At 36.5% G+C, this 17,670-nt stretch overlaps 1 protein-coding gene across 11 annotated transcripts in view; it reads left to right on the top strand.

The window, feature by feature from the left end:
• LOC137248391 (uncharacterized) overlaps window positions 1-17,670 on the top strand; it is a 130,773-nt gene that overhangs the window by 91,628 nt on the left and 21,475 nt on the right. Inside the window, exon 1 of one of the 11 annotated variants that reach the window (XM_067779329.1) lies at window positions 10,866-10,890. The exons of 9 other annotated variants lie outside the window; for them this stretch is intronic. The gene's annotated coding sequence lies outside the window, so the exon portion shown is untranslated. Of the gene's footprint in view, window positions 1-10,865; window positions 10,891-13,759; window positions 14,138-17,670 lie in introns of those variants that run through there. One more of the 11 variants, XM_067779327.1, reaches the window with a different exon arrangement.

The following is a 17,670-nucleotide window of genomic DNA, read 5'->3' as shown; positions in this document are numbered from 1 at the left end:
GTTATCCTGATTTTTAAAACTGCATACTCAAAAAAAAATAAGAAAACTCTTAAATAAAAATTTTAGGTTCTCTCGAATTTTCGATTTTTTTTCGAAAACGTTTTCGAGGTTAGTTTCAGATACAAAAATCATGGAATATAATAAAAGAGTTTAATCAACGAAATTTGATAAAAATTGCCACTACTATTTTCATGTTCGCAACTGTTCGCACCTTTTCTTTCATATATGTATGTATGCATGTGTGTGCTATTTTATTTTAAAATGCTTAATGATTGCTAATACAACATTCAATTTCTAAATTGTGAAAGGCGCAACTTGAATTTAAAGCAACGAATTTGTATGTGTCATAGAGACGACCAGAATATACGAAAATGTAGTCGATTAGCAAGATATGCAGAAGTGGAAACGATGACTGATACTTCCTGCATAGCGAATTTTCAAACTATCAAACTTTCATGTGATGTCTGGAGAGGTTTACTGTATCCTTGTTTTCGTTGTATCTGCAAATTAAACGAGCTATGAACACAAGGTTACCTTAGCAACTGGACGATCGAGAAGAAGAGCGATCAAACTTGATTTTTATAGTGAATTTGTATTTGAAGTTTTTGTTTTGTAAAGCAATGTATTTTCGCTACCAAAGCAACTTAGATCAGGATCACACTACAGCCGGTTCTTGTTACCAGGCCAAAGCCACAGTCAACCTGCATAAATCCCTAGACACTTCTTAGAAATTTATGGTGATGGATAGGAAGGTAGAATGACAAATCGAGATCCACAAATTAGCCATAAATAAGCCGTTTTGATGCCATAAACTCGTCTTCTTATGCCATAAGCTGGACTACATGAAATGAAAAGGATTTAAGCGACAACCAACCAGAGCTGTTGATGAAGTTGTTAGTATTTGTGATTTCCGTTTCAGGAAAACGTCACAGATCATCCCTTTTTTATACCCATCCAATTTTTTCAACATCCAAGCGATTCATAATGAAATAAGTATTAAGGGAGGGCTTCATACTTATGCCTGAATTGAGAAAGCGCTAATTACTTCAGCTGATTTTTCCACATTGCGAAAATTGTAAAAAAAACGAGAGAAAACAGAATATTTAGTACTTATAACTTCGATTAGAAGTAATGTATCAATGTATTTTTTATCTGCGGACCCGTCAGAAAATGAGACTTCAGTGATGAACGGTGACTAATCGATTGAAAACTAAATTTCTTCTGGGGTTCTCTACAATGTCCTTGGCTCTATCACGATGTTATGGCTGCTCCAGCAACGACCTGAGCATAATTGAAACGTTTTTTATTGACCCCATAGCACTTTTTAAATTACCATGCAAGTCTAAACATTAAAGAACTCCACCTCAGCATCCATTATGCAACTAATAAAATGACCTGCAGGGAAAATGTCCTGTTCTGAACTGGTGCACTTCTAGTGCCATAACTATATCAGCCTCAACTTATTTTGCATGCTTTTAACTGCCTTTCTATAGTGCTGAAAATCTAAATACAATCGAACTAGATGAGTATTTGGTACTTCAGGTCTACTTCTGAAGCAGAAATGCATAGCTTTAGTTACTGACTGCCTTGCATGGATGCTCGTCATTTGACAATATTTTGAACAAAAATAAATTCCATAAAATTACCAACTGCCAGAGTTTGACAGATGTCGCTTTGTAGCCGCCGTCGTGAATGTAATCAGGACTTTTACACTATAAGATACAGTTATCTATTACAATTGTAAGTGCAATTCATTGTCGCTGCTACAATCATAAATATGTAATTTATTATTCGCACCGTCAATGAGTTCAAGTAGTTATTATAGACTTAATATATTTGTGTTTGTACATACATAAATATTACGGTCACATCCGCATGCGCAGTGCAAGTGACAAAAGAGGCGACGACGCACGAGATTAACGCTAACGGACAATGATGATCAAATGAAAACTGTCAACTCTAAGCGATTAAATGTCGTTCTCTCAATTGAAAGAGATTGACCGCCTACCAGTCGACTTATCTTCTTTTATTTATGTAGACAATTGAAGCTTTTACTTGGCTGTCATGAGAGTGCATTTATTTTGGTGCAATTGTTCCGTGTTATATAATCTCGATACATGCAGCGCTATTTAAGTTAAAAAATTTATGAATGTGAAGAAGTTGCTAAATGTAATTAAAATTACAAAGGGTTTTTTTACTTATTTAATGATATTAGTTTTATATTTTGGCACGTCCTTAGCTGAGGCTCAATAGAGACTCTACCTATAGCAGGAAGGCGCAAATCCGACACCGTCAATGTCTAGGAGCAATTCTAGATAGTACACTGAAAGAAAAAGACTGGTAAAATCAACCGAAATACGGGAAATTTCTGTCAATTTTTATCCATCGCAACAAGATGTTGAATCAACTGCGCACTAATCATTGATTTGTAATTGACCGTTTTAGTAGTCAAATAAACAAAAAAAAATTGTTGCGACAGCTTTGTACGAAAGTACCTAAAAAAAACAATACGTAAATATGTGAATACATAAATAAGCATGCTTGCTATATATACATACATACGTACGAACTTACTAACCGAACTTCAATTGCGCGTACATCAAATATGCTGGCACACATTAAACATTATATACTTTATTATTTTGTTTTATTAAACGCACTTTCACCAAGTTTTATATTTTATAATTTATTTAATTTATAGTTTTGAACTTCGCTTTTCAAATAGAAATGAAAATAGTAGTCACAAAACTGATTCTCAATTCTTTGCAGCTCAGCTCATTCTCAATTTCTTCTCTCGCATGTAGTTGCCACACTTGATTGTTTCGAACAAAACTTGTAGTATAATGTTTGACGTAACATTTTAAAAAGAGAACTTATAAGTTATAGAAAAGTAAAGAATCAAATCGCAGGAAGGTAATGCACCACTGGAGTAACTTTACATGTAATTCGGCAAGTTGAATTTTCGTAACACTTTAAGTTGAAACGATTACAAAACAACTTAAACTGTTTTGTTGTCGGAAACATCAACATTAAAAAATTATGTTTTTTATTATCTTATTAGATTCGTTCGCGTGAGTGAAAATTCGTAAAAACTTGAACAAAATGTTACTAACTTTGGAAAAATCCTGTTCGTTCAAACAAAACTTTTGCAACAAGAGGGCGCAATTTTACATTTCGCTTGGAGGAGAAGTTGCAAAATTGTACCGGATAAATAGGTGTCCCGGTATCGCATAATTTTTTGCAGTGTTGTGCAGAGTAAATTCAAAAAAGGGTTTTTTCGTTTTGTATTGATAACTGAAAAACTAGTTTTTTGTTGTTTTCCCATTTTGTATGTTTTTTCGATTTGGTGGTTTTCTTATTTTGGTGTTTTTTTTTTAACAAGTGGCACCATCGTCATAAGTACAAATTAGAGAGCGCAGTGGGCGCAAAATTCTCTTTGAAATTTGCTCATGTATTGACTGTTTATCGCTGTTGAAATGACCAGTGAGATCAGTTGTGTTAACAGAAAAATCAGTTAGATTGATTAGCAATCTGTCAATTTTACAGAATATGTTGAAATGACTAAACTAATTTGTTCACTTGACAAAGAACTCGGTCGAATTAACCATAATTCGATCCATTTCACCGAATCTCCGTTAAGTCAAGAACAACAGAACAGATTTGTTGATTTTACTAGCACCATTTCTTTCAGTGTACATAATTATATTAACCTCACTTAAGACACAAAATTTCAAAAGCTTTAAATAAGTTTTGGCAATGCAACAATTTTATGATAAACGTGAAGCCGACTTAAAAACAATGACGTGAAAAATCTGCTTTGAAAACCTTAAAAAAACACAGAAAGAAATGATGAAAGTAAAATCAGCAAATCGGATGTGTTGTTCTTGAACTAACAGACAGTCGGTAGAACTGAGTCCATTATGGTTAATCAATCGAGTCTTTTTGTGCAAGAGCACATATTCGTCTAGTCATTTCAACAGAAAAGGAACTGTTGGTCTGAGGACAACAATATTCTGTAGAAATTACAGATACTCAATACTAACTAATTTTTTTGTTAAAATAATTGATTTCATTAGTCATTTCAACAATGAACCTACAAATCTCTTTAGTATCAACAGCCTTCGCTGTTATGTTTACGCAAATCTTTTATTTTAACAGTTTTTATTGGTATCCTTAAGTTAGCAGATGGCTTACTTTATGGAGCCGTTCAGTCTATGTGAGGTCCTCAGGGAAATACCAATTCAACCTAATAGTATTCATTTGTATTCTTAAGCAGAGCTATGGCTTACGTATGATTTTTTTTTTGTTGATTTCATTGCTCAAACGGTGAATTCCGAATCAACAAATTGTTGATGGATAAAAATTGGCAGAAGCTCCGGTTGAATTCACTGTCTTCCCAGGTGCAATATTCTTAATTCTAAAGGCCATAGGCCAGACATGTTGGTGATACCAGAAGAACAAGCAGACATTCTACGTAGGCAGCGACAACCGAAGTGCACTATTACTACTAGATGACAGATCATATGCAATTTCTTGGAAAAGAGATGGCTATTTGGCCAGTGATAGGTCAGACCGAGCAGGTAGATATGTTGGGAGTCAACCACAAAAACAGTGCAAACAGCGACTACATACCATTCTGTAGTCTGAAACACTGACGTCTTTCTACTCATGCTGATGTGCAGTTCCGACATAAACAAAAAAAAAACTCTCAAAAGTCGGTTGCAACAAAATGTTGTGTTTTATCTGTGTGTAATTAGTCATTTAGTGGTCGCTTTCAGTTGTGAATCATCGCTACAAGTTTATTTAATGTGATGCTTTATCTGCAACAACAACATAACACCAACAGACAGTTTAGGCAAGTATTGGAAAGTTGGGATTTATTCGCATTTTCTCATTACTTTATGCTTACTTCACCTTACCACATCGCATCCCATATTCGCTTAGCGTGAAGCTTGTGCACACAACATCATTTTTTAAGTAGCTTGGCTTTTTTGTGGTTCCTTAAATCTTAAACTTTACGGCATTTTGCCTTCGGTTGCTCTTAATCATCGGTTTTGATTGGACGTTAATGCACACAAACGAAAGCGGCGAATATAATTCGAGTAGAAAAGAAAGTGCTTACAACAACAAAGTCTGTGTGCAACACTCCAAAATTTAGGGCATATTGATGAATGTTTTTAGCAAAAAAATATTGCAATCTACAGCTTATCAAAGGGCTAACGGGAAAAGTTGCGGGCCTTATTTTTTTGGTCACAATTTTAGCCTTGAAATTTAATGTTAAATTTATTTTTTTGCATATAAAGAGATTTCAAAAACAATCGACCTTGCGGCTGCGCGGTTCGTGAGCAAGCAAACTCTCCAAATTTTTTTTGTGTATTTTAGTCATCTAAATATTAATGGGAATTCACTGAATATTAATAATTTCTTTGTTCGTTTCTGCGTCAAATTTATGTATTTTGCAAATCTGTGAGTTTTCAATGCGACTTCGCGCTATCTCCTCTTCTTTAGTCTTCATATCTTCTCTCTTTACCTAACCATTCATTCATTCTCTCTTTAATCATCATTTGCACGTTTTCTGCAGCCGAGAATTGAGGCCAATGAAAATCAAAACGTCAAAGCGCTTCAAGCAGCATCATCAAAGCTTAGCAAGCGCGGAGGGGCGGCGTGCACACAACACTACCTTTGGGAGTTTGCAGAACACTTTCGCGCCAACGGCTTGTACCGCTTCAATTCCAACGCTTTTCGTTTGTCTACTTTTCAATCTCATTGCATTGAATTTCTTTGCGGTTTTATGCTTCATCGCTTCTTCGCTAAGCATTTCACTTTTCTTTGGATTTCTCAGCAAAGAATTGCCAATTTTTTTGTTTTGTTTTGTCTCATTGCGGTATGTGAATCAGTGCATCACTGCTGCCTTTTGTTGTGTAAATTCAATTTCCAATTCTGCAAAACAGCAAAACCAAAAACAAAATCACAAAGCGCTTGCCACCATATTTGGTATTGGCCCACAAACAAATCGCAGACACATTGTCAAAGTTAAGGTTGCGGCGGCTGACGGTGCCACTGCTGGGACGCACCTAAAAATTGGTGCTAGACCGTCAGACACGAACGCGAAAAGCAATCGAAAACAAGTGAAAAAATCTAAATTTAAAACAACAAACTTTGCTTACATTCACAAAATTAAAAACACAACAACAACAACGATATCAGTTACTCAAGTCTTACAAGAACTACACAAAAAAATTTAAAAGAAAAAAAGCAAACGAAAAATTTTTGCGATTGCATTGACATGATAACGAAATGTTTTGGTATTTATATTCCAAACAAATTACTTAAATTACTTCGTCAACAACAACAAACAATACGTCACTAAGCGTGCTAGCGATAAAATAATTGATTAAACGGCGCTGAATTCGCCCCAGGGCATCCACCGTCCTTCAGCTCAGCGCCTATTGGACATTAGAGGGGCAGTGGAGGCGTTGCAGCCAGAAATATTTTACGAATGCCTTTTACACTAATTCGGTCGAAAATTGTTAATGGGGGCTTGTCCGCTCATCAATGTCACCTTATCAAAGCCATAAATCACTGTTGCAATACATATAACGGTAACGGTATGTGTTGTGGTGTAACAGCCATTGAGTATTGCGAAGCCATTGACACGTCACTCCTTTACCAAGTTTCGTGTGCTTAATTGCCCGTGCAATCACATATACACACACACATACACACCCGTACCTTTGTGCGACTGCGCTTTAATGCGCTAATGTTGGTATTTTTGAATTTTGTTTTAGTATTTTAATCAATGTTTGCGTTACGGTTTACCTTCACCTTCTATAAAACTTACAAAAAGCGCTGTAATTATAACAACAACTCAAACAGGAAAAAAATTTGTTTGGAAAGAAAATGAATGAGTGAAATTTGTGTGAGGAAATGATTAAATTTGATTAAAACATAAACAAAAAGAAAATTTAATAAAAGGAGATAAAAATTGCATAAAACAAATCAACCATACACTTTCGTAAGCTCAGTAATAACTGTAATATGTAACCAACCTTTATGTGGCTTAATGGCGATTTCTCAGTTTCCGGTGAAGTGATGACCGGACAGTGGAATTGTTTAACACTATCGCATTGTTGGGTTAGTATGGTAGGTACCCTTACCTAGCTTAAGGTCAAAAGTCCTGGCATTGCTTCGAAATCAACATGCCAGCACTAATGCATATTGACGCTTCTGTCGCATCTCACCTGCCACGCCCAATCTCAGAAATAGGTTGAAGAACGCAATTTCTCAAAATTTGTTTCATATACGTCCCATACCAGCTAAAAATTTATTTGATTTATGATGAAATGAGTTTTTTTTTTGTTTAATTTAAGTGATGGAGCGATCTTAGAGCGAATTTATAAAAAAAGACGAGGCAGAGCATTTAAAAAACACTAAAATATTCCACTCGAAACGGCGTTACTTTAATATGGAACTAACAAAACGAATCACTATAGGATAGGTTAAGCTGGCCGGTCAGTAAAGATCTCATATACACAGAATATGACACTAAGGAACGCTATCAAGAGCTATAAGCCACTCCGTCCGCTCGACAAATCGAATCGGATTGAGACATTTACCGTATATGGTTCAATAGATGCGCCCTCCTTTGCCTGCTTATTCGACTTTTCGTTATCATCTATGCCCATATAACCAATCTATAGGTATGAGCTTTTCTCTGTTATAATTCCTTCTAGTGTCTCTTTGCACTCGAGTACAGATACACTCGAATCAAGACTATTGTCTTAATAGCCGTCACAGAAGAAAAAAATGGCGTTCAAACCAATCGCAGGAAGGAAGCTACCACTCTCTCCAGAAAGACGTGGCCCGTCGGCTGGGGTCTTAACAATACGTCGCAAGTGGTAGCGCAACTCAAAGGAGCGGAGGCGGAAAGCAAGCAAGTAGCGTCGAAGGGTGCTACACCGAAGCTATTCAAAAAGAGCTCCGACAGCAAACACAGGCTCAAACAGGCACCCCAACATTAAGTGACCTAATTAAGCAGGCGTCAACTACGTTAAACCAGCAAAACCCCCCTAGAGAAAAAAAGATGACCAAGCTAGGCAAGACGATTGAGGACTTGATGCAGTTCTTCATAGGGCGTAATAATATACTGGCTGTCAATGTAAAAGTGTATGTACGCATTTGCAGTTTACATAGTTTTTCAGTACATCTCCTGCTTTGTTCTGTGATACCACTACCGTCTGAATGGCACACCTGTGATGTGGCGCCTAGTTACAGAATTAGCATAGTATACCACAGACCCTACCCTTTCAGTTAGTTTGAAACCATCTGTATAAAGGTGTATCGTATCTTCCGCAGCTTAACTTTTGCGTCCCTTCCATCTCTATTGCGGGCTTAAGATCCCCACTGAAGCGCAGTGATGTGCAGAATAGCTTACAGTGCTGCTATAGGAGTGGTTTTCAAGACTCCCGTTTGGTGGTTATTGTTTATATGCATACGCGCGCTCTAAGTACCCAATGACAAATGGAGGGACATAGGTCTCACGTACACCTTAACATTCTGCTTCAGGTATACAGTGAAGGCGTTTTTCACTATCTTTCCAACATTGAGCTCTTACCACAACTTGCTGTCTTAAATGATTTCAACATATTTTAAAATGTGCTTCTCCTGCAGGGTTTCACCACCTAGCTTGAGATAATTCCAATTCGAAACCTTATATCTCCCAATGAACAAAACCAGTTCCGTCTACTCCGCGTTGTGGTTTAACGTCTGCTAATTTTTGTTTTGGATGAAAAAGTGTGGACTGTTATGTAGCCTATTTCCTACAGCATTTCAACAGCATAAGACCCTTCGAATATTTCTTTGAAAAAGCATTATTCGGGTTTTTGTGATATTTTAGCGGTACCAAGCGCTAGTTCGCCATTACGAGTTGTGCAACATTGCATTTAAAAAAAATAATTAAAAAAAAATGTTTAAGTTAAACGGTTTTATTGAAAACAATACTTACATGAAATAATAATAATACGAAAAGCTAGAAAATAATTAGGTAGGTCCTAGGTACTAGTCATCACACTCCTCATCAATCTATGGTGTTGATCAGACAATGAAATTTCTAAAAATGTGAGGCGTAGCATAACCTGATTAAGGTTCAGTTGGTCTTATATATGACTATCAATAGAAATTTGACGCTTCCAACGCTTTTATTTAATTGTCTGATCAACGCCCTAGATTGATAAGGAGTGTGATGACTAGTACCTAGGACCTACCTAATTATTTTCTAGCTTTTCGTATTATTATTATTTCATGTAAGTATTGTTTTCAATAAAACCGTTTAACTTAAAAAATTTTCTTTTATTATCTTACTTTCAAGTTTTTAGTCTTTATTTAATTGCCTATTATTTCTCATTCTATTTAGTTCATTTAGTGACTCGTAATTACAAGGACTCTTTCCTGACAATTTATTACAATCAAAGTCCTCAATACATAATCCAAAGACTTTACTCGACTCTGCGCCACGTATGGTTGTTCCTCCTCCAACTCCAAAATATTTTGATGTCACTTCTACCGGCCTGTATGTAATATTTGTTCCAAATATGAGCCAAATCGGACATCATAGGTCGCTTTCTATTCTTGTATGTATTATGTGTTACAAGCATGAGCCAAATCGGACCACAAATGCGAATTTTGCGAATATCTCGATCCTTGCGCCCCCTAGCGGCGATTTTTTTCTTATTATTGCATTGTCATCGGGTTCTGAACTATATTCCAAGTTTCAAGCTTGTAGCTTATCGGGAAGTTACTTAAATTTCAATTACAAGATTCGTTCACAACGGCCGTGCGGCCGTGCATGCGGCCTGCCTGTTAACTCAAGCTAAATAAAACCGTTTAAAAACACGCTTCATACGCAATCGCTCATGCCAAAGCAACCCGCATCTTATTGAACCAACTCCCTTATTCAATAAACAAATGCACAACTTTTGACACACTTTAGCCACAAAGCCGACCACGAACAGTACAAAACCCGCATATGTAAAAGCGCTTGTAATTTTGCGTGTCGGGTACGTGCCACAGAAGCTAAATTGCGCGCCACCAATAAAAAAAAAAAAAAAGAAAAGCTTAAAAGCGTTTAATAAACTGTTTGTAGGACGCGCGTTAGTTGAAACAAGACGCGAGACATAACTACATAAAGTTTTAGGCGCGGCAATGCGTAACTTTATTAAAAGACACCTTTTTATTTTCATTGATGAGCTCACCAGCCACTGGCTTCATTCATCCTCTGAGTGATGGCTGACAGGTGCAGTGATCGCTTTTGCTTTTAGCTGCCAAACTTAAATGACTTACAAAACAAAGGTGGAGCTTCCTTAGATATAAGATCTTTGATTTATATAGAACGCAAAAGCGTTATGGCTTAATCGATAAAGAATTTCTTGCTGAGAAGCGTGGCGCGTAATGCTTGCCAAAATTGGTAGTAGACCGCTCCCTATCCGTTTGCAGTAATGAATCAAATGAGTATTACAAAACCCACTTAGAGATGTTGTTTCATCAATTAACAATACAAATCAGTGCCCACGTACATACATACTTATGTACTTGCATACGTGCATATAAACATTATTTTATTATACTTAAGTAACTAATTGAAAGACTGTATAAGATCAGCGCTGATTATTGTTGGGTTAGCGCCACCCAAACGAATTTTTATATGTTACGAATTTTCTTGAATGGCACAAAGAATGCAGTTTTGTTTTAACCATCGCTTGAAGCGGTTGTGAAATTAAGTTATCAAATAGAATTGTACAAATTTTGTTTCAGTGTTAATTCTTATCTAAAAAACCGAAAAATCTGGCATCACTTCCTTCTTCAAGTTCCAACAAACACTTAAACTAAATATGAGTAAGAGGATGATTGTATAACTTTCTCGTTCTATAGTTAATACCTAGCGTTATAGCACGACAAGAGGGGGTTCGAAAAAAATTAACTCTTATTCTGAAATCGGGAAAATTCTAGAGCAACAGTCGGACATTTATGAATTTCGCTTAAAATGTTGGGCAACGCCGTTTGTCTTAGTGATCAAATCAGAGTAAGAGGCTCGGAAATTCCGGTCCAAATTGGACCAAAATAAAGGCAAGTCGCTTAAATAACTTTTTGGATCAATCCCTTTTTCTATCGCACGTCCAAAAACACTGTTTAAAATCGACTCCCCCTCCCGGGAGAAAAAGCTCTGAAGAGATTTACAAGGTATAATCGAAACCGCTGACGCCTTGTTCTCCCTGATGTCGCGTTTAAGTCCCTCCGACATTCAGCAATTATCGACGCCATTGCACTGAAGCGTTACGATCACCACCCATAGGAAAAGTGGCGTAGAAGAAAGTGTGGGGAGAGATATGATCGTGCTATGCTTATCGTATTACATACCTGCGCCATTTGACGCGTTTCCAAAACAAATACAAACAAAACAAGTAAGAAAGGCTAAGTTCGGGTGTAACCGAACATTACATACTCAGTTGAGAGCTTTGGAGACAAAATAAGAGAAAATCACCATGTAGGAAAATGAACCTAGGGTAACCTTGGAATGTGTTTGTATGACATGTGTATCAAATGGAAGGTATTAAAGAGTATTTTAAAAGGGAGTAGGCCTTAGTTCTATAGGTGGACGCCATTTCGAGATATCGCCATAAAGGTTGACCAGGGGTGACTCTAGAATGTGTTTTTACGATATGGGTATCAAATTAAATGTATTAATGAGGGGTTTTAAAGGGAGTGGCCCTTAGTTATATATGTGAAGGCGTTTTCGAGATATTGACCAAAATGTGGACCAGGGTGACCTAGAACATCATCTGTCGGGTACCGCTAATTTATTTAGATATGTCATACCACAAACAGTATTCCTGCCAAGATATTTCGCCCTCCAGAACTTTTTCATTTTCTTCTACTTAATATGGTAGATGTCACATTCATTTTACAAAGTTTTTTCTAAAGTTATATATTGCGTCAATAGACCAATACAATTACCATGTTTCATCTCTTTGTTCATATTTGGTACAGAATTATGGCATTCTTTTCATTTTTCGTAATTTTCGATATCGAAAAAGTGGGCCTGGTCATAGTCGGATTTCGGCCATTTTTTACACCAATACAAAGTGAGTTCAGATAAGTACGTGAACTGAGTTTAGTAAAGATATATCGATTTTTGCTCCAGTTATCGTGTTAACGGCCGAGCGGAAGGACAGACGGTCGACTGTGTGTAAAAACTGGGCGTGGCTTCAACCGATTTCACCCTTTTTCACAGAAAACGGTTATCGTCCTAGAGTCTAAGCCCCTACCAAATTTCACAAGGATTGGTAAATTTTTGTTCGACTTATGGCATTAAAAGTATTCTAGACGAATTAAATGAAAAAGGGCGGAGCCACGCCCATTTTGAAATTTTCTTTTATTTTTGTATTTTGTTGCACCATATCATTACTGGAGTTGAATGTTGACATAATTTACTTATATACTGTAAAGATATTAAATTTTTTGTTAAAATTTGACTTAAAAAATTTTTTTTTAAAAGTGGGCGTGTTCGTCATCCGATTTTGCTAATTTTTATTTAGCACATATATAGGAATAGGAGTAACGCTCTTGCCAAATTTGATTATGATATCTTTAACGACTGCCAAATTACGGCTTGCAAAACTTTCAAATTACCTTCTTTCAAATGTGGGTGGTGCTACGCCCATTGTCCAAAATTTTACTAATTTTCTATTCTACGTCATAAGGTCAATCCACCTACCAAGCTTCATCGCTTTATCCGTCTTTGGTAATGAATTATCGCACTTTTTGGGTTTTTCGAAATTTTAGATATCGAAAAAGTGGGTGTGGTTGTAGTCCGATTTCGTTCATTTAAAATAGCGATCTGAGATGAGTGTCCAGGGACCTACATACCAAATTTCATTAAGATACCTCAAAATTTACTCAAGTTGTCGTGTTTACGGACGGACGGACATGGCTAAATAAATTTCTTTTTTCGCTCAGTTCATTTTGATATATAGAAGTCTATATTTATCTCGATTAGTTTATGCCGTTACGGATTACCGTTATGCGAACAAAGTTAATATACTCTGTGAGCTCTGCTCAGCTGAGTATAAAAAACTTTTAACTGATAAACAAATTAAACGCCATTCAGACTACAACAATAATTACATGGCACTCAAATGAAATGTGATAATAACAAAAACAAGTAACTGAAGAGAAGGTAGAGAGAGTTTGATATACATAGATAAATAAATAAAAAAATATCGTCGCACGCTAATGCAAATGAAGTCGCTAATCTCGCCGCCTGTTTACACATTTTCGGGCATCCGAAAAAATATTTGCTAAACTTGAATAAATAAATAATAAAAGCGCCGAGTTGGAGCTACCTGCCGTTGAGTGCAGGCGAATGGTCAACAAACGGTAACGCATATCATTGCGCTCCGACGCTAAAGTCGCAGTCGCACAAGAACTTTTCCTCTCTTATGTTATCAGGCGGCATTGACGCGTTCGTAGTCCATTTGAAGCACCTGCTTTTCACCTTTTGGCAGCTTTACGTAGTGCTTTCGCACACCTCTTCGCTTATAATAATTACACATTACCTAGGCCAAGTAAAATAGTTGACTGTTATCGTGTAGGTGGCGTTGATGTTGGCAGTGACGTTGATGTCGGCGTCGACACCGCCACCTACCGCAGTACCCACCTTCAGACTGAAGTTAACGGCAAAAGTTAGTCAAATTATTATCGCTCTTTCAGTCAGTTTTGGAATTTCCAACCAAACTCAACGTGATTCTACGGCGCAGCCAATTATTTTAAAATAGCAAAGGAAAGTGAACATTGGCGTGAAAAGAATAATAAAAAAAACCGAAATTGAATTTACCATTGCTTGTGCGATAAATTAGAATGCTTTTGTGAACGATTTAATTAAGTTAATTTGAAAGCAGCAAAAAACGTAATCGAAATACTAAATTGCTTCGATATCAGCACCGAAACTGCAGATAAGAAAAGAATTTATGATAGAGGAAGTCTGTGCGAAGCAAAAAAGTAAAGTGATTACTAAATTCAAAGCAAGACTCGCGAATATTCTTACATGAGAACAAAGAGAACGAGAAACTGTACAAAGAAAGAAGTAAGCATTGGTAGCGCTAACATTTTTCTAACCCAACCCACGAGGTGATAAATTCTGAAAGTCATTGAATTGATTTGATTTGTCATCGAATATTCAGCACTGGTGACCCAGGCACATCAGGCGTAAATCGACTGCTGAGTGGAATATCAGCGTTATCTCAGCTGCCAGTGAAAAAACGATCGATATCAGAATTTGTATGCAGACCGTTCTAAGGGTTTTTTTTAAACCGATCTGAGCATAAATTCAATACATTTTGAAGTGAGATAAGACATGAAGAAAATTCCGATTTAGAAAGGACATTTTCCAAACGGAATTCCGGGATAATATTTTCTTCAAATAAAAAGCGCCGATATAGGGCGTTTTTGAACTGGCAGATGCAGATCAAGCATGGAAATAATACTATGAAGGAGAGAAATACTTTAAACTTGTTTTAAAATAAGTAATTTTTTACTACTTTTCAAAAGAATTTACGCCGATTGGGTACTTTTTTTTACGATATGGCGTCCGCCTTGTTATAGTAGTAGTATGTTGGCCTAAATAACCAAATGTCGCCGACTCAATTGACGGAAAAATTAGCAGCAAAATAAGAAAATGTTTCAAAAAAGGAGTCACCCCTAGGCCATGGTTTGCAAAGCCCTTCATGTCTATATCTGCCATTAAAAGTTCCTCAACAAAATTCATCTGCCTTAGCAGATTTTGTTCAGACTCAGCATAAAACATGTGGGCCGCCAATTACTTGGAAGAATGCGAAAGCAGCACACCACAAATTGTATGAGAAGTGAATCTCGGCCTCAAATTCTTCGGAGGCATAACCCGCTGGAATAATATTATTGTTATGTGGCAAACTTCAATATTGCTTATCAGAAATTACTAAAACATCACTACACGCACTCAAACTTCGATCAACCTAAATTATATAACCTGTCTACATAATATGTACCTACCACACCAAATTGCTTTGTTAATAAAAGCTTGCGGTTACGTGTGAAATTCTATACTTTTTTTTTTGTCACTAGTCATCCACGCTCCATAAAAACCATTAAATATCCATTACAGCTGCTTAAGACTGCTGTTAATAACGGTTTTAGTCAACAACAAAAGCGGAAAAGAAAATGTAAAAAGTTACTACACAATAAAGATTTGGGCTTGAGTCAGTCACATTAGAACCGGGCTCTTCGAAACTGAAACTGTGACTGTGTTAGTAAGTGTAGTTTAGTCGGTGGTTAACGAGCAATGAAGCAAAACGAATGCACGCATTGTTTGCTAACATTCATAATATTTCTTAAATAAACAATAGTCTCCCTTGATGTTGCTACTCCGCTTGTTCAACGAATGAAATAGCGAATCAATTCGTGTGTATCGAAACTGCATAGTTGTGCTATGAAATGACGACTCCTGCATTAGACCTAACCAACATACTTTCTAAATCTCAAGCGTTGTTCCTCACCAGTGTCTCAACTTGAGAATCAAAGCGTTCTCAACAAAAAGTCTATTTTTATTTGGCAAAAAATGTTGTCTCTCAAGTTAGAGAAAAGATAGTTCTCAACTTATACTCAAGTGTGATTATCTAATTGGATTCTAATGTAAGATTCCAAAACTGTTTTAATTTATAAAACTTTGTTAATGCTACAAACTTCTTTATTCCTGCACAATAAACAGTTGTTGGCCTTGGTATTGCCACCTTGGAGAACATTTTTGCATTCAACATCACGGCAACTCGATATCCAGTTCGGGATATCAACTATAAATTTTTCAAATTTTCACTAAGGTTGGGGAAAGTTGTTGAATACCACCTTGAGAACTACATATTTCTCGACGGCTGGGGAAATATTTTTTGGATGTTTGTTGGGTAAATGGTAGAAGTGTTGAAAAAACTGGAGGACTGAAATTGCTTAGCTTTTCTACATATTATTGGCGATCAAATCTAAAGCTAAGCCACATCTGCGGAAAATCAAGAATTTCCATAAATTGTTTAAATTTCGAAGCCTGGTTCTCGATAGCGAACGTCAATTGGGAATATTAAGCCAGATAAAGAATGTTCCAGTTGTCTCTCCCAACTTAATGGAGATCTCCCTCTTTCCTCTCTTACCAAATGCAAGAAAGTTCTTGAAATTGAGGGTCAGCGCTCATTGCAGTAAAATTGCGCTGCAAAATCATCCTAGCTACAGAGTTTGCACCCCAGTTTTAGACTAGGCTTAAAGTTCTACTGCTTGCATAGATCCAGCATATATGCGCCTGTAGTTGTATACAAAATAAATCCACACATTTCTTGGAAAAGGGAGAAGGGATTGTCCTTTGTTCTTCTGATGATCTCATACTACTAAAGTAGTTGTTGTTACTGAATGAGCTGTTAAATTTCCACACTCGAATGTGATCAAAAAAATTTGTTCTTATGCCAAGTGCTCGTCTCGATGCCAACTTTTCATTTGCGTCGTGTAAATAAACAAAGCAAACAGCGCTCTCGTATGCCCTCTAAAGGGTTTTTCCTTATCATTTGTTACGATAGCACTAAAGTATTTGATACTGACGCTATCTTCGAACAGTTGAGATTGTACAATTCAGAGTTCGAGTTTATACCTTGTATATTAAAATATTACTAAATTGGACCTTGTAAGATAGAAAAGCCTAACTAACTTTTAAAAGATAGCTCATGATGGCCGAAATCATTTAAATTGAGGAGTTTACTTCGAAATTTTGGCCAGATTAGAAGAGGGCGAGAGCTGGGAGGGGACTGTAAGCTCATGATGGGTATTCTGACTGGACACTGCTTTCTGTAGTCACATGCTTTTAAATAAGGCTTTTCAATGATGGAAGTACGAGGAGGAAACGATCGAGCACATTGTGCGCTCGTGCTTTGCGCTCGCAAGGCTAAGACACCAGCTATAGGAAGTGACACAGCTATCAGATCTAGGAGTAGCAAGTGGCATAGGTCCTAGAAAGCATCTAGCATTTGTGGAGACAGCGGAGTTATTTTATAACATAGGTCCTGGATTCTGATATGGTTTTTCAGTTTGGTCGTTGTGCAAACTACTAACGACTCATTCAGTATATGCGAGGTCCACATGGAAAAGCCAGTTCAACCTAACATAACCGAACCTTTTTTGGAAAAGAACTAGCCCCCAGCTTAGCTTTTCTTAGTTCTTAAAGGAGACAAGATATCGCTGTACCTTACCTTTTTCGAATATAAGAAAAGTTATTTATTTCTATATATAGGCTACACTGAACCAAATGGCCTTCTTTTACGCCTCAAATTTCTTATATTTTTATTATTCTTTTAAGAACTGTAGAGATCTCGAGTGAGTACAATAAAATTTATCAATTTCGTTTGATTAGCTATTGTAAATACTTTTGTGGGGCCCATATAGATTTATGCCGAATAACGGTATAATAAAAAATACTTAACATATGAAAATAAAAAATGTCCAAGAATTTAAAGTTAACAACAAAATACTTATTTATTTACTACTTTTTAATCATGTTGTGATTATGTGAAAAAAACCATAAAACAATTTAATACAGCAAAGTACGGTTAC

This window comes from Eurosta solidaginis, chromosome 4 (genome assembly GCF_040869045.1).
Source record: "Eurosta solidaginis isolate ZX-2024a chromosome 4, ASM4086904v1, whole genome shotgun sequence".
Lineage (NCBI taxonomy): Eukaryota > Metazoa > Arthropoda > Insecta > Diptera > Tephritidae > Eurosta > Eurosta solidaginis.
This window is presented reverse-complemented; position numbering and strand designations above follow the sequence as displayed.